Genomic DNA, 18,988 nt, shown 5'->3' on the forward strand with positions numbered 1-18,988 from the left:
GTGGTGCTGTAAGTGTTGGGAGTTCGATCAGGCGTGACCGAATCTCCTGAAAAGCTGCTTCCGCTTCTGGTGTCCAGCGGAAGTGCGTTTTCTTTAAGCAGTTTCTCAATGTTGACACGAAAGGAAACGACGTATCCGCATGGTTTGCCAAAAAGCGATTAAGTGCGACTAGTCGTCCATTCAGTGTCTGAGCCTGTTTGATGGTGGTAGGTGATTCCATTTTAACAATGGCTTCGACCTTTTCAGGGTTCGCTCTGAAGCCATCTTTAGTAACAATGACTCCCAAGAACTTCCCTTCTTCCATCCCAAATGAACACTTGCTCGGGTTGAGCTTCATGTTTATCTTTCGGAGCGTGTTAAAAGTTTCTTCAATGTCTTTCAACATCGCTTCTGGCTCGGGGCTTTTGATGACCAAATCATCCATATAGACTTCCAAGTTTCTCCCGATTTGGGCATGAAACTCTTTGTCCATCAGTCGTTGGTACGTGGACCCTGCATTCTTAAGTCCGAATGGCATCATTTTATAACAAAATGTACCATCGGGCGTCCGAAATGCGGTTTTGTCCTGGTCATCTATGGCCATGTGGATTTGGTGGTACCCCTTATACGCATCCAAGAAGCATTTAAGGCGAAATGGTGCCAACGAATCCACCTTAAGATCAATTTCTGGTAACGGATAACAATCTTTGGGGCATGCTTTGTTCAAATCTTTGAAATCTATGCACATGCGCCATTGTTTGTCATTCTTCGGTACCATTACGGGATTTGCAACCCATGTTTGATATCTACTGACGCGTACGATGCCTGCGTCAAGGAGTTCCTTGACTTGGGTTCTACACGCGTTAGTTTGTTCAGGCCCCATTACTCTGCGCTTTTGTACGACTGGCGTAACAGCCGGATCGCACTTGAGCTTATGCTCCGCCTTACTTCGGGGTACACCAGTCATGTCAGCTGGTGCCCACGCAAAGATGTCAGCGTTTTTCTGCAGTAAGCGTTTGAGTAAGGTGCGGGTGGGATCAACGATTGTTGGTCCAATGGTAACGGCCTGGTCGGGGTATTTGCCATTGAAGGCCTATTTTTCCGGTTCGGTGATGGTTGGTTTAGCCATTTTCGGTTTGGGTTTAGATGAGACAGATGCGATGCATACCTGGGGAATGCCAGTGATCATCGCTACACCCTCAGCTGTTGGCCATCCCATCATGCCGTGGACTGAAGATACCATGGCGTTGAATCTTGCCATCCCGTCTCTTCCGAATAGGATGTCGTACGTGTGGTGTGGCTTTCTCATCACGACAAAATCCACGTCTTCTGTGCGTGAATGATTCCCATCGGTAAGAGTAACGGGGAAAGATAGGATACCCAAGGGGGTTTCTGTACTGCCGTCAAACCCTTCCATTGAAGCGTAGACCGTTTCCAAGCGTTCTTTGTCTTCATCATCCAGCTTGTCAAAGAACTGCCTGTACATCACTGTCGACGAAGCGCCATTGTCAGCAAGAGTGCGGGAAGTGATGTAATGCCCCAGCTGGCTTTTGATGACGATGGGGCCTTCTTTGCTGGGGCCTCCTGGCACTCGCGGGAAGCGCACCTCAGCTTCCTTCCACGCGCATGGTTCTGTCACTCGTCTTTTTCTTCCTCTGACCTTGCCATGAACCATGTTGATGCTGATGTCGACGGGCTTTCGTCCGTTACCTCTGTACCGGTTGTCATTCCTTCCTCCCTTCTTGATTGATGCCACGAGATGTGCAAGTCTTCCATCCTTGACAAATGTCTCAACAATATCCTTCAGGGTTGTGCACTCTTCAGTACCATGACCCTTTGTCCCGTGGAAATCACAGGATTTGCTTTGATCCGCATTAGGTTTCTGCCGTATCAATGGGGCTTTTGGCCATGGCAATTTTTCCGTGGCAAATATCTCCGTGACGCTCTTGGTGAGTGGCGTCCACCGGTGTTTTCGGTTTGAAGGGTGTGTGTTGTCCCTTCCGCCAACAAGAGGGCGGGAGCTGGATGAGGTGTCAAAGTTTACCCTTGACTGCCAAATACCTAGCCGCCTCTTTTTGTTCTGCCGGGCGATCCTTACGTTGTTCTCCCTTGTCCTCTGCGTGTAGAGGTGTGTACTCTGGGGAAGATCTCTTCCCAGCTGCTTCTCCGTCTCGGCAAAGCGCTTGGCTGCCGTCATGATGGCATCCCATGTGGATGGCATGCCGTCCTTACCCGTCAATGTGCGGATAAGCTCTGGGTACTCGGCGCCCTGGATGAAAGCGGCGCGAACAAGATCTTCACTTATGTTGCCCAGACTCAGCTTCTTGGAGTTGAAGTGGGTGATGAAGTCTAGTAAAGATTCATCCTCCTCTCTAACGCAGTTGAGGATCGTCCACTGCTCTTCAGTATACTTCCTCTGCTGGCTGAAGTGCTGGCTGAACTTGTTCTGAAAGTCCGCCCAATCATATATGTGGTGGACCGGTAAACGATCGAACCATGCCCTGGCTGCTCCGACCAGAGTCATCTGGAACATGTAACACCACGTGGGTTCCGTCCAGTTACTGACGGTAGCCCCCGCAATGAACCTGTTCAAATGGTCATCTGGGTCGGATAGACCATCATAAGTGCCAATGTTGGACATTTGTTTGGCACTTCTCGGGGCGATTGCTTCCGCAATATCCCTTGCAAATTTTGACTTTCCTGCATTCGTAGCAGTTGGTCTAAAGGTTTTGGAGAAGTCACGCGTGTTTCTCTCCGCATTTGTTGGTTTAAAGGCTTCCCCAAAATTCCTTTTTGGCTGGGAGTCCGTTTCCTTACGCTTCCCTTTCGCCTTATGGCGAGGGTTTGCGTCGGTATCGGACTCCTCCCTCTCGTCGTCTGAGTACTCGCCCTCGCTGTTCATAATGAGGTGTTGGCGAGTACTGCCGAATTCGTCAGCCTGTTAAACTGAACGCAAGCGTTCGTCCAATTCAGCTTGGAACTCTTTCTGACGTGCTTCGGCCCACGCCTTCACTTGATCTAGTGTTTGGCGAGGGACCCTCGTTCGTTTTTCCAGCTGGGTATCGGTGAACCCCAGTGGAATATTTACTGCACTTGCCCCGGCTTGGGTAGTCGGGGTAGTGTTCGTAAGGATTGTATAACCGCCGGTGTTCACCCCCAGTTGCTGGGGTTGTTACCGGGGTTTCTTGGTCGGTTACTGGCCTTTGGACCGGAGTAACGTTAACCATTTCTTCAGAAAATTTGAAAAAACTAAATTAGTTCTAGCTTTTATGCACGGATGGCGCCAATGAAGAAACACTAAGTGACCCGGTGCAGATTATAGATAATCTGGGGGTTAAGTAATGTTTCCCACGAGAATGAGGTCCAACAGAGACAGCTGTTCTTCAGGGGACCTGCAAAACAAACACCGTAAGCTCGTCACTGAGAAGGGGGGGGGTTCCTCCTTGTGACCACCCTCCGGCGTGAGAATCAGACTAGATTGCTCTGAATATAAGTGTATATTAAGAGATTGCTAGATAACAGGATAGCAGATGATCTTACCATTCCAAGATGTTGGAGTATTTATAGCCGAAGGTAGGTTTCCTAGAAGGTACAGCCGGCTGAATAGTATTCCTGTTCTACCAACAGTTGACTATGCACAGGCCATACTGGTTGGTGGGTAGGTTACGGCCAACAGTAACAAAGTCGGCTGCACTATTCCACCAACTGTAGATTATGCACGTCCCACCTACTGTGGATTGTTCGCAGGCCATGCTGGTTGGTGAATAGGTTACGGCCAACTGTAACACTATTCCACCAACTGTAGGCTACGCATGCCCCACAGTAAGGGTTGGTGAGTAGGCAGCGGCTAATAGTGACAAACAGTACTAGAGGGTGCTCCTCCTCGTACTGTTGTCGGTGAGCTGTCACCCTGTGATTGGCTCATGGGCTGTTCTGGTCAGATTGTCTGTCCTATCCATACCTTGGTAGGTATAGTACAGAAGATCTTTCAGAATCATACGGACTGGCTCATTTTGGCGGGATTGTTCCCGCCTTGCTCATTCCTTCATGTGACTACTGAAGTATCTATTGTCTTGTGCGTGTAGCTCTGCTGTCTGCGGGTAGCCTTCCCTGATGGCTTGTATCCGCAACTGCGGGAACAGGCGAGGTACTTCACCATTGGGAGGCTTTCCCTGCGTGTACAGCTTGCGTACTGCGCGTAAGGTTCTCTGAGCATGGTGGGTCCTGCGGGAGCAGATGGCCTTTGCGCAGACATCCCTGTTCAAGGTGAGTCTTGCGGGACCAACTGGGCTCTGCTGGGACCTACCTCTTCATAAACCCAAAGAGTTTCAAAGCATGCCTTGTTTGACTTTTAAAGAATTTTTAGAAGAACTAAAAATATTATTTAGTTTTAAGGATGTTTATTTTAGTTTATCTACCCGATTCATACGAGACTATTATATTTATTATATAATTAAGAGTATTAGAAATAAATCTGGGTTTTAGATATTACTATTGTATTTTAACTAATATTTAATTTTAATACAATTTTAGTATTTTACTCTAAAGTTTTATCATCGTATCATTGTCATTTTTGTAGTAACTAGAAAATAATCAAATATATAAAATAAGTAAAGGAGTCCCAACAATAGTTTTGTGTAGACATATTACGGTTGGTATCATGTAAATCATGACTTTCTTTGTGCGGTGCCCTTGAAGAATTTCACATAAGTCGTTGACATAAAAGATGTTGTGTTAATAGCAGATGTCCCATACTCAAATACTGTGAACAAATATCGATCACATTGACCGTGGATTCATGAATGATATGAGAGTTACATGGTTAATCATGTTTGGATAAGAACAATATCAAGTTAGGTATTTCTAAGAGTTTCTAACTCGAACAACCAAAAACTATTTCCATACAAAGAAGGCAATATTAATTGATATAATCGGTTAGATGTTACAACTTTATATTATTAAAAATACGACCTTCATACCACGATTTTTTACTTACACATTCAATTTTAATTTTGGTGATAAAACAAGTACGTTTTATTTGATAAGGATATAAATATACGAAAGATAATATAAATTTATATTGTAATGTACAAATTTAGTCTCACTTGGTCCATTATTGAAGGTGAGATCCACATGAAGGTAACGCCAAAAAGTAAAACAATCTTTTTATTTGTCATCCTGTCTTATTTCACCGACAAAACTTCGTGTTAAATACTCAACACATATATAGAACTTTAAAACAATATTCTTTTTCCAATTTTATTTAACATATTGTAGTAGAGTGGTTTCTATTTCTATTAGTGTATTCACATCCAATCTTATATCTTAATATTTAAAATTACATTAAAAATCAATATATATTTTTTTCATTTAATTAAATAATACTTTTTATATTTTTATCATTAATATTTAATATTCATTAACTCACAACCAATTTTAAAATATATTAAAAAGTTATAGTATGTGATCAGTTTTTTCTAAAATATATTGAAAAATTACTGTATTTTTTTTTCTCATTCACTTACCATACCTTAAATCATTTTTATATTATAATTATTTCATTCATATTTTTAATAAATTAATAAATTGAATATGAATACTCTAAAATAATAAAATCAGACCCCAATATTGATCTACAAATCTCACCTTGTCCCGTCATCCCTTGAAACAAAATCATATAAAACGACATTTTTATAGGGTGGAGCCCAAAATGAAACTCTTCAAAAAAAATCATAATAATAATCAGGGCCGTCTCTGATAATTTAAATACCTCGGTCGAGTCAAAATAAAAAGGCCCGTAGGTCTTAACGAAAATTTTTTATTCGCTAATGTACGTGAACAAAACTTTTATCGAACGATTTATTATAAGCATAAATCATTTTGAGCGTGTAATTATTTCATAAACCATTGAAAATAACCTTATTTTTAACACAAAAAAACATATATATGTCATATGTATAAAAAAGTTTGTGCCCCCAAAACTTATGTGTCCCGGCCGATTGTGCGGCTCACATGCCCTCCGAGCCTCCCATGATAATAATATTTTATTTTATTTTTAACCGTTGCTTTTGTCTTACAGGTAAGAAAAATATGGCGTAAAAGGACAACTCAGCCCTTCATCAATGAAAGGCATGCAATCATGCACATATTAAAGCCAAAATGAACGTTGAAAAGGAGAAAAAGGCCATACAGTCATTATCCATCCTTTTAAAATGTGAACTTATTTAATACAAAACTTTATGTTTATAATAAAAAAAATATCAAATAAAATCATGTATACACTTCAAATTCTGAAGAGGTAGGTCCCAGCAGAGCCCAGTTGGACCCGCAAGACTCACCTTTAACAGGGACGTCTGCGCAAGGACCAACTGCTTCCGCAGGACCCACCATGCTCAGAGATGAAGACCTTAAGCGCAGTACGCCAGCTGTTCCCGTAGGGAAAGCCTCCCAATGGTGAAGTAGCCCGCCTGTTCCCGCAGCTATGGATACAAGCCATCAGGGAAGGCTACCCGCACTAATAGCAAGGCTACACGCACAAGGCACTAACTCTTGATACTTCAGTAATGTCACCTGAAGGAATGAGCAAGGCGGGAATACTCCCGCCCAAATGAGCCAGTCCGTATGCTTCTGGAAGATCTTTTGTACTATACCTGTCAAGGTATGGATAGAATAGACAAGATCTGACCAAAGCAGCCCATGAACCAATCACAGGGTGACAGCTCACCGACAACAGTACGAGGAGGAGCACCCTCTAGTACTGTTTGTCACTATTAGCCGCTGCCTACTCACCAACCCTCACTGTGGGACGTGCGTAGCCTACAGTTGGTGGAACAGTGCATAGCCGGCAGTAAAGGAACAGTATACAACCGGCTTTGTCACTATCAGCCGCAGCCTATCCACCAACCAGCATGGCTCGTGCGTAGCCCACTGTTGGTAGAACAGGAATACTATTCAGCCGGCTGTACCTTCTTGGAAACCTACCTTCGGCTATAAATACTCCAACACCTTGGAATGGTAAGGACATTATCTGATATCTCATTATCTTGTCTTCTCTAGCAATATCTTAATATACACTTATATTCAGAGCAATCTAGTCTGATTCTCACACCGGAGGGTGGTCACAAGGAGGAACCCCCCCTTCTCACTGACGAGCTTACGGTGTCTGTTTTGCAGGTCACCTGAAGAACAACTTTCTTTGCTGGACCTCATCCTCGTGGGAAACATCTATTTAACCCCCAGATTATCCGTAATCTGCCCGGGGTCACTTAGTGTTTCTTCATTGGCTCCATCCGTGCATAAAAGCTAGAACTAATTCTTAGTTTTTTCAAAATTTCTGAAGAAATGGTTAACGTTACTCCGGTCCCAAGGCCAGTAAGTGACCAAGAAACCCCGGTAACCACAACCCCAGCAACTGGGGGGGAACACCGGCGGTTATACAAATTTTACGAACACTACCCCGGTTACCCAAGCCGGGACAAGTGCAATAAACAATATTTCACTGGGGTTCACTGATGCCCAGTTGGAGAAACGGGCGAGGCTCCCTCGCCAAACACTCGATCAAGTTAAGGCGTGGGCCGAAGCACGTCAGAAAAAGTTCTAAGCTGAGTTGGATGAACGCTTGCGTTCACTTCAACAGGCTGACGAACTCGGCAGTACTCGCCAACATCTCAACATGAACAGTGAGTGGGAGTACTCGGATGATGAGCGGGAAGAATCCGATACCGACGCAAACCCTCGCCATAAGGCGAAAGGGAGGCGTAAGGAAACAGACTTCCAACCGACAAGGAATTTTGGAGAAACCTTTAAACCAACGAACGCGGGGAGAAACCCACGTGACTTCTCCAAAACCTTTAGACCAACTGCTGCAAATGCAGGAAAGTCCAAGTTTGCAAGGGACATTGCGGAAGCAATCGCCCCGAGAAGTGCCAAACAAATGTCCAACATCGGCACTTATGATGGTCTATCCGACCCAGACGATCACTTGAACAGATTCATTGCGGGGGCAACCTTCAGCAACTGGACGGAACCCACGTGGTGTTATATGTTCCAGATGACACTGGTTGGAGCGGCCAGGGCATGGTTCGATCGTTTACCGGTCCACCACATCTATGATTGGGCGGACTTTCAGAACAAGTTCAGCCAACACTTCAGCCAACAGAGGAAATATACTGAAGAACAGTGGACGATCCTCAACTGCGTTAGAGAGGAGGATGAATCTTTACTAGACTTCATCACTCGCTTCAACTCCAAAAAGCTGAGTCTGGGCAACATAAGTGAAGATCTTGTTCGCGCCGCTTTCATCCAGGGCGCCGAATACCCAGAGCTTATCCGCACGTTGACGGGTAAGGACGGCATGCCATCCACATGGGATGCCATCATGACGGCGGCCAAGCGCTTTGCCGAGACAGAGAAGCAACTGGGTAGGGATCTTCCCCAGAGTACACACCTCTACACGCAGAGGACCAGAGAAAACAATGTTCGGATCGCCCGGCAGAACAAAAAGAGGAAGCTAGGTATTTGGCAGTCAAGGGTAAACTTTGACACCTCATCCAGCTTTCGCCCTCTTGTTGGCGGAAGGGATAACACACACCCTTCAAGCCAAAAACACCGGTGGACGCCACTCACCAAAAGCGTCACGGAGATATTTGCCACCGAAAAACTACCATGGCCAAAAGCTCCAATGATCCGGTAGCGACCTAATGCGGATCAAAGCAAATCCTGTGACTTCCACGGGACAAAGGGTCATAGTACGGAGGAGTGTACATCCTTGAAGGATATTGTTGAAACATTCGTCAAGGATGGAAGACTTGCACACCTTGTGGCATCAATCAAGAAGGGAGGAAGGAATGATAACCGGTACAGAGGCAACGGACAAAAGCCCGTTGACATCAGCATCAACATGGTTCATGGCAACATCAGAGGAAGAAAAAGGCGAACGACAGAACCATGCGCGTGGAAGGAAGCTGAGGTGCGCTTCCCGCGAGTGCCAGGAGGACCCAGCAAAGAAGGCCCTATCGTCATCAAAAGCCAGCTGGGGCACTACATCACTTCCCGCACTCTTGCTGACAACGGCGCCTCGTCAACGGTGATGTACAGGCAGTTCTTCAACAAGCTAGATGACGAAGACAAGGAACGCCTGGAAACGGTCTACGCCTCGATGGAAGGGTTCGACGGCAGCACAAACACCCCCCTGGGTATCCTATCTTTCCCCGTCACTCTTACGGACGGGAAACACTCCCGCACAGAAGATGTGGACTTTGTCGTGATGAGGAAGCCACACCACACATACGACATTCTCTTCGGGAGAGACGGGATGGTAAGATTCAACGCCGTGGTATCTTCAGTCCACGGCATGATGGGATGGCCAACAGCTGAGGGTGTAGCGATGATTACCGGCATTCCCCAGGTATGCATCGCATCTGTCTCATCTAAAGCCAAACAAAAGATGGCTAAACCGACCATCACCGAACCAGAAAGATGGGCCTTCAATGGCAAATACCCTGACCAGGCCGTTACCATTGGCCCAACAGTCGTTGATCCCACGCGCACCTTACTCAAACGCTTACTACAGAAAAACGCTGACATCTTCTCGTGGACACCAGCTGACATGACTGGCGTACCCCGAAGTAAGGCAGAGCATAAGCTCAAGTGCGACCCAGCTGTTACGCCAGTCGTACAAAAGCGTAAAGTAATGGGGCCAGAACAACCTAACGCGTGTAGAACCCAAGTCAAGGAACTCCTTGACGCAGGCATCATACGCGTTAGCAGATATCAAACATGGGTTGCAAATCCCGTTATGGTACCGAAGAATAACAAACAATGGCGCATGTGCATAGATTTCAAGGACTTACACCAAAGCATGCCCCAAAGATTGTTATCCGTTACCCGAAATTGATCTTAAGGTGGATTCGTTAGCACCGTTTCGCCTTAAATGCTTCCTGGATGCGTATAAGGGGTACCATCAAATCCATATGGCCGTTGATGATCAGGACAAAACCGCTTTTCGGACGCCAGATGGCACATTTTGTTACCAAATGATGCCATTTGGACTTAAGAATGCCGGGTCCACATACCAACGCCTGATGGACAACCAGTTTCATGCCCAAATTGGGAGGAACTTGGAAGTCTACATGGATGACTTGGTCATCAAAAGCCCTGACGCAGAAGCGATGTTGAAAGACATCGAAGAAACTTACAACACGCTCAGGAAGATAAACATGAAGCTCAACCCGAGCAAGTGTTCCTTTGGGATGGAAGAAGGGAAGTTCTTGGGGGTCATCGTCACTAAAGATGGCTTCAGAGCGAACCCTGAAAAGGTCGAAGCCATTATCAAAATGGAATCACCTACTACCATCAAACAGTCTCAGACACTGAATGGACGACTAGTCGCACTTAATCGCTTTTTGGCAAACCACGCGGATAAGTCGTTTCCTTTCGTGTCAACATTGAGAAACTGTTTAAAGAAAACGCACTTCCGCTGGACACCAGAAGCGGAAGCAGCTTTTCAGGAGATTCGGTCACGCTTGATCGAACTCCCAACGCTCACAGCACCAGAAGCGGGGGAGGAGTTAATCCTATACCTTTCCGCAACAGATAGAGCAACCGGGGCGGTCCTGCTAGTTGAACGGAAAGGCATCCAGATGCCAATCTATTATGTCAGCCGTATCCTAACAGACGTAGAAACCCGGTACTCTACCCTCGAAAAATTAGTCTTAGCACTTGTATACGCTTCACGCAGGTTAAGACGATATTTCCAGGGTCACCCAATCACCATTCTCACCAACTTCAAACTTGCAAACGTTCTACGCAAACCCGAGTTATCGGGACGCCTAGCCAAATGGGCAATTGAGTTGGGGGAATACGCGATAAAGTATATGCCAAGACCAGCCATAAAAGGCCAGGTTTTGGCCGACTTTATTGCGGAAGTGCCTGCATCGCGGGAAAAAGAGTGCCAGGAAGAGGCTCAACCCTCTCCAGCACAGGACATCAATGATGTCTGGCGACTCTACACTGAGGGAGCAGCCAGTAACGAGGGTTCAGGCGCAGGGCTGAAACTAACCAACCCAGCAGGCCAAGAATACACTTACGCTATTCGACTGGATTTTCCAAGTACGAATAACGAAGCCGAGTATGAAGCATTCTTGGCCGGGCTGAGAATTGCGTGTAAGATGGGAGTGAAATACTTGGAAGCCCACGTGGATTCCATGTTAGTAGCCAACCAAATAAACGGGACGTACACGGCCGTGAATGACACAATGGCCCTGTACCTCGCACAAGCAAAAACCCTTATGCGCGATTTTAACGATTGCAAAGTCATACACGTCAAGCGTAGCGAAAACAAATCTGCGGATGCGTTAAGCAAGCTTGCATCATTAGCCTTCACCCACTTGGGAAAGGACATCCGCATTGAACTCCTCGGGGCACCTTCAGTCCTGCACAAGGAAATTTGTGTCATCCAAACCGGCACAGAAACGTGGATGACACCAATAATAAATTACCTTGCGGCGGGTATACTACCAGAGTCAAAAACACAGGCAAGAAAACTACGCTGTAAAGCACTGAATTATCAACTCATCGATGACATCCTTTACAGACGTAACTTTCTTGGCCCACTCTTAAGATGTGTGGACAACCAAGATGCTGACTACCTCCTAAGAGAAGTACACGAAGGCATCTGTGGAGTACACGCAGGTCCACGCGCTGTTGTAGCTAAGCTAAACAACGCGGGATACTTTTGGCCGGGGATGCATACGGATGCGCTGGCATACATCAGAAAGTGTAGGTCTTGCCAGCTCTACGCACCCAACACGCATCGCCCGAAGAATGAACTTGTTCCAGTCACCTCTTCATGGCCATTTCAGAAGTGGGCCATCGATGTGACAGGCCCATTTCCTACAGCCGCAGGAAACGTTCAATTCCTAGTGGTAGCCATCGACTACTTCACGAAGTGGATAGAAGCAAAACCCTTAGCCCAAACAACCGCGAAACATATCAAAAAATTTATTTGGGAATTTATTATTTGTCGTTTTGGACTTCCACAGAATTTGGTGAGCGATAACGGCACCAACTTTGCTGACAAGAAGCTACAAAAGTGGCTGGAAGAACTTCAAATCACCCATACCTTTACCTCAGTGGCGCACCCGCAGGGTAATGGTGAGGTAGAAAGAGCAAATAAGAGCATTGTCGAAGGCATAAAGAAAAGACTCTTGGAACACAGATCCGGCTGGGTGGACGAGCTTCCGCACGTCCTTTGGGCAAACAGAACGCTGAAAAAGGCCAGTACGGGAGAAACCCCGTTCAGCCTCACTTATGGCATTGAAGCCATGGTCCCGGTCGAAATTGGTTTACCCTCACCAAGGGTCTTGATTCAGCCAGAAGACAATGATGCGGAAAGACGGTTAGACCTTATGCTAACCGAGGAACGCAGAGACTTAGCCGCAGTGCGTGAAGAGAACTACAAGCGACAAATGCAAAAGTACTACAACACGCGGGTAAAACTCTGCAACTTCAATGTAGGAGACTACATACTGCGTAACAACGAGGCTTCGAACCAACAACGCCCAGGAAAACTGGCCCCGGTCTGGGAAGGGCCATACATTATCAAAGAAGTTCTGGGAAAAGGCGCATACCGGCTCGAAAGGCTCGATGGCACTCCCATCCCAAGAACATGGAATGGAGCTCAATTACGCAAATGTTACATGTAGATCAATTCCAAACTTGTAAAGAAAAGGCCTAGAGCCACTTCTAATGGAAATGATTCTCCTTTCACATTGTGTTGATAGCCTTACCTTTATACTTATGAACTTCCCACACTGATATGCCGGTATTCACCGCATAAATATGGGAAGAAGTAAGTCGTTACGTGTGGAAGGCGGCAAAACCCGCATAAACACATAAAACGGTAAAAATTTCAAAAGAAAAGATAAGGAAAACCTTCACGCAGGTCAGTTATAGGTAAAGTTTGGTCATCCCACTAAATGAAAGTGACGGTCCTACCCGCACAATCATGATAGAGGAAACTGAACATTAACCAATTAACAACCGCGCGTACAAAGGCTAACTTATTCAAAATACTTAGAAAATTTCTAAGGAAAATATGAGGAAAACTTCCACGCAGGACAGATATAAGTAAAGTTTAGCCACCCTACTAAGTGAAAGTGACGGTCATACCCGCACAATCACGAAAGAGGAAGCGAAACTTGAACTTGTAATCTGCCACGTTAAAAAGTTAACTTATCCAAGTACTCAAGAAATTCCTAAGTTAAATCAAAATATGCGTGAAATAAACAAGGCAAGGCGTTGGCAAATAATCTTTATTCCATCAAAATTCAAATATTACAAGGATTGCTGGGTACATACCCGCATACAAGAGAATCTATACAAAAGTAAAAATCTATCCTAACGGTGGGAAGGGATCTTCAGGTTAAAACTTCAGGACCACTCCCCCCAAACCCACTCGTTCCCGCACCATTAGTTGACGGTGGCGGTTCAAGGAAGGCTTTGAGAATAGCTAGCCCATCATCAGCGGCAGCAATTTCGTCCACCTTCTCCACCACCGGATGTGGGAAGGCAGCGTATTGGTTCAATGCTTGGTCGTAAGCAACGTCAGTATCTACGTTATATAGAGGGAAGTTAGAAGGCGGGATGCCCTTCTCAACATATCCCAGACCAAGCAGGAAACCTGCCTTTTCCCCATCATCGTGAGAAGCGTTGAGGGCTGCGCTCATAGCATCATCGTAAGATGTATCCATGAAGACCCGATGCACAACCTACAAAAAAATAATAATAATAATAAATGTCAACTTTTCCAGGTATAAAGAAAAGCGTGGAGACATTATAAAGACTATACATACCTGAGACAACGCTTCTCGAAGAAGCCATTCCTTGGTAACCAGAGCCTCCTGGAGGGCAGCTTGAGCTTCATTATGGGCGCGTTCGGCTTCGTTCTTTGTAAGGTTGGCAAGCAACACATCTTTCGCTGCAGCCTCTTCGACGCCCTTTAGCTTACGCTCAGTATGCTCAAGCACCCCCCTCTGGTCCAGGATCTCTTGGAGCTTCTTGGCGTCTTCCATGGCCAAGGCATCATGTGCCTGCTGGAGAGCCTCTAATTTGGCTTTAAGCTCCTCATTCTCCACGCGTAGAGGCTCCGCAACAGCTTCAGCCTTGACGGCCCTCTCAGTTGCATTCCGTGCGGTTTCCTTAGCTAACCGAAGCTGTTCGTTAACAGCTTGGGCAGCCTTGGAACGGGCCTCAAGCCGGGCCTGAACGTCAACCTCGAGGGCCTTGAACGCCTTCTCCTTCTCCGCAGCAGTGGCGGAGAGTCTCCTGTTCTCCTCCCGGATGGCCCGCGCCTGAGCCACCTCTTGCATACGCGCCGCCTTTAATTTGTCATTTTCACGACAAAGCAGCTCGACGCGCGGCTGCATCCGGGCCAGGAGAATTCGAAGCTCCGTGCTAAGCCTACCCTCTTGGTAGCTAGCCATTGCTTCCCCCAACGCACCATTGGGAGCTGCGTGGCGCGCCCACTCCACGCAGTCCACAGACGTGCGAAGGGTTGTTCCTCGGCGGATGTTCCATCGTGGAACATACACTTCATTGGAATCCGACACTGCAAAAAACAAAAAGCAGTTAGGAAAAGATAAAAAAAAAACCCAGCCAAAAGAACCCTACGCACCTGTAGGGTCGACAACATGCCGATAGCCGCCAAACCCATCACCTGAACCTAAGGGAAATTCATCCAAGAGGTCAGGCAGATGGGAAGGAGGCAGAGGTTGGCGATAAGCCCCGTATGTACCTGAAAAGCCGGTCGTACTCGCCGGTGCCGGAGGAGGCATAGTGGAGGCTGTCGCGGTGGAAACCAACGGAGGTGAACTCACCGGAGGTGAACTCACAACCGTGGCCGCGGCAGCAGAAGAGCCCGCAAAAGGAACCACCGCCGGCTCAATGAAGGATTCCGTAAAAATGGCACTCACAGCCGGCGGGGGTGAAGTTATGAGTGGAACAGTTGCCTCGGCAGGGTGAGCAACTGAACAAACACTCGAAGCAGGCGCAGCCGCCTGGGTCATCGCCTCGGGTAGGTTGACCAAACCTACCGTCATGGGTCCAGACGCACTCCTTCCCGCTCCACTTGGGAATGCGGTTGCATCCACGCCTGCACGAAGACAACATATTTAAATATAATGGCAGAAACATGAAGTTAAAATTATTAACTTTACACTTACGAGTCCTTTTGAGCTTAAATGTGCGAACACGCGGGGGACGAACCCGATGGAGCCGGCCTCTTCACGCCGATGACCGTCGTCGTCCGGGGCTGCTCGGAGGTGACAGCTGTCTGAACCTCCGGAACAGTGGTCTCACCACCAGGGTTCCCCGCCACCTCCTCACTTTCGGTCTCTGAGTTAGACCGATTCACCGGATCGGCAGTGGAGGCAACTGTCGCCTTGCCCTTCCCGCCCGCAGCCTTCTTCTTACTCGCCAACAAAGGACCATCTGCGGATTCCTCATCAGAAGATGACAGAATTAGAGGAATTCCCGCAGAGGTTTCAGCATTCACAGGGTGAGGGTTAAAAAGTTCTTTACCTGGCCGCCTGGCGCTTAGGATCTCGTGGCCTGGCGGGTAGACCTCCACGAACCGATCCACCGTTTGCTCAAGGATGGGCAACTCGTTCTCATCTAGAGCACGAGTACCCATCCGAGCGGGACCATCAGCCTCCCGCGGATGCAGGAGCGACTGCAAGTCATTCCCTTCTGAAATAAAAGAAGTAACAGTTAGAAGAAAAACCTAAACCAACAAAGAAGACAAAGCATACCGTAAGGGACAGAGTTCAAACCGTATTCTAGGACGATGGGAATCTGTGACGCCTCCTTCCACACTCGGCTCATCCCGAGCATCACCATCCCGGACTCCGCAAAGCGGTAAACCGGAGACTGGATCCGGGAAACCTTGGAGAACCATTCCGCATCCTGGTAATTCATGGCGGGAAGGTTCGGGAGCGCGATCCCGTTTTTAAACGTCATCGCTATCGGGATGACGCGAGCGGAGATATAAAAAAACTCCCGCTTCCACGACCGAAGACTGCGCTCGGTTGCGCAAATCTTCAGACCCTTGATCCGGTTGACCAGGGTGTACCACTCTTGGATGCACCTCCAGGAGTAGAAGGTCATCAGGCGGTCAACATGGGGCTCCACACCCATAATGAGGCACACCCATTCGAAATGGCGGATCTTTGCGATCACCATTGGGTGTACCTCCGTCAAGTGTACACCATGCCTCTCAAGAACACGGTACACAAACTTCGTCAATGGGAACCTCAGATTCCCATAGACGAAGAATGCGGCGTACACCCCTAACTTGCCCTTGGGGGCATCGTACACCGTCTGATGAGGCTCCGGAAACTCAGGCTCGAAAGGCTCGAGCATGAACTTCCGGACGATGTACTGGTAGAGATCAGTAGGAAGAGCGCACTGGCACTCACCAGCAGTGCTCTTGTCATCTTTATCGGACGTCGACGTCGGGTTCTCGACGAACATCTCAGACTCCTCGGCAGGGGCCTCAAAATCACGGATACAAGACATGTTTTGGATGTAACAGAATGATTTCAGAAGAATGCTCGACGGAATAGTGAGTATTCGCCGGAAATCGTTTACAAGAAGAAGAGAGAAGTGAAAGTGTAGATTACTGTGAACCCTCACCCCCTTTATATAGTCACCGCAATAAATGCGATGAATTTAATGCGAAGGAGAGAGAAAAGAGCTGGTGCAATGAAACTGTGACACGTGGAAAAAGCAACCTGGCAACAGCTGTTGACGGGACGTGTGCCGTAAAATCCGCACCCACGCACCCGAAAAATCGCGCCCACGCGCCTGAAAAAGCACCTGGAATGACCATATACTGTCATGTCATCATAACTTCCTGCACGTCCTGAAACTGTCAGAAGAAACCGTCAGACACTAACGTCCCTTCAACAGTCTGGACTGTTCTTATCCTTTCACCAACTCTTCGAATTTCAAAGAAATTCAAAAAGATTCAAATATTCAAAAATAAGAGGGAATATATCCCCTTACCTGGGCAACCAAGTAACCATAAGACAGGTGCGGGTACAGTGTCAAGGTAAAACCCTTCACATACTTAGCCCCCGCAGGGAATGGACGCCAAGACTTACTTGGAAGTAAACTAACTATAAGACGAGTGCGGGTACAGTGTCAAGGAGAAACCCTTCACATACTTAGCACTCGCAGGGAATTGAAACCAAGAAGGATCTTCTGGGCCATGCTCGCGGAAAGGGAAATAACATCCCCGCATAGCGGGATCGTTGACAACTAGATTGTTTGAAGCTCCAAGATGGAATTGGTTGTTTAACATAATTGATCACTATGTTAAAACTACCAAAACCTCATGGAGATTCTACACAAGTGAAACTCAACGCTCCTGACTCGCTAGGAGGTTACAAACCTACCCGCATCATACCCAAAGATCAAGCAGAAAAGTCGGGAATTTCTGCGTGACATTAGGAAAACCGCGGGAAGAATCCCCACGGAAAACCTTAAAACTAAAAACCCTGTTCAAAACCCCTTGCTAAAGTCCAAAAGTTCACCTCACTTATTAATAATTCATGAGAAGAACATTGGACTGGGGGGACTTGAAGAGGTAGGTCCCAGCAGAGCCCAGTTGGACCCGCAAGACTCACCTTGAAGAGGGACGTCTGCGTAAGGACCAACTGCTTCCGCAGGACCCACCATGCTCAGAGATGAAGACCTTACGCGCAGTACGCCAGCTGTTCCCGTAGGGAAAGCCTCCCAATGGTGAAGTACCCCGCCTGTTCCCGCAGCTGCGGATACAAGCCATCAGGGAAGGCTACCCGCACTAATAGCAAGGCTACACGCACAAGGCACTAACTCTTGATACTTCAGTAATGTCACCTGAAGGAATGAGCAAGGCGGGAATACTCCCGCCCAAATGAGCCAGTCCGTATGCTTCTGGAAGATATTTTGTACTATACCTGTCAAGGTATGGACAGAATAGACAAGATCTGACCAAAGCAGCCCATGAACCAATCACAGGGTGACAGCTCACCGACAACAGTACGAGGAGGAGCACCCTCTAGTACTGTTTGTCACTATTAGCCGCTGCCTACTCACCAACCCTCACTGTGGGACGTGCATAGCCTACAGTTAGTGGAACAGTGCATAGCCGGCAGTAAAGGAACAGTATACAGCCGGCTTTGTCACTATCAGCCGCAGCCTATCCACCAACCAGCATGGCTCGTGCGTAGCCCACTGTTGGTAGAACAGGAATACTATTCAGCCGGCTGTACCTTCTTGGAAACCTACCTTCGGCTATAAATACTCCAACACCTTGGAATGGTAAGGACATTATCTGATATCTCATTATCTTGTCTTCTCTAGCAATCTCTTAATATACACTTATATTCAGAGCAATCTAGTCTGATTCTCACACCGGAGGGTGGTCACAAGGAGGAACCCCCCCTTCTCAGTGACGAGCTTACGGTGTCTGTTTTGCAGGTCACCTGAAGAACAACTTTCTTTGCTGGACCTCATCCTCGTGGGAAACATCTATTTAACCCCCAGATTATCCGTAATCTGCCCGGGGTCACTTAGTGTTTCTTCAAATTCAAATACACTATTTTGTTACAAATTTAACCCACTTTACACATTTTAAAATTTTATACGTGGAAAGTGATTTTTTTAAATGTAATAATCAATTTATTAAAAATTTAACAAGACGCATAAACAAAACAGATAAAAAAATTAAAACAAACAGAATCAAAGGTATGCCAATTATACAAATTCGGATTTTTTATTTTGGTCATTTTTTCACTCATAAAAACCATGGTCTTGATCTCCTCAATCAATCATTGAGGAAACCGATACCTTCTTTTCTAAAAAATATGTGCATGTGACCCAACAGGAAGTATGCTTTCACCGAGTGTACCATCTTTTTTTACTGCATTTATGTGAAATGTCTTACGAAGAGCTAATAGATCTTGAA

The sequence above is a fragment of the Bidens hawaiensis genome, unplaced genomic scaffold (genome assembly GCF_021521415.1).
Source record: "Bidens hawaiensis isolate Kalapana, Puna unplaced genomic scaffold, B.hawaiensis_p1.1 tig00015891_1, whole genome shotgun sequence".
Lineage (NCBI taxonomy): Eukaryota > Viridiplantae > Streptophyta > Magnoliopsida > Asterales > Asteraceae > Bidens > Bidens hawaiensis.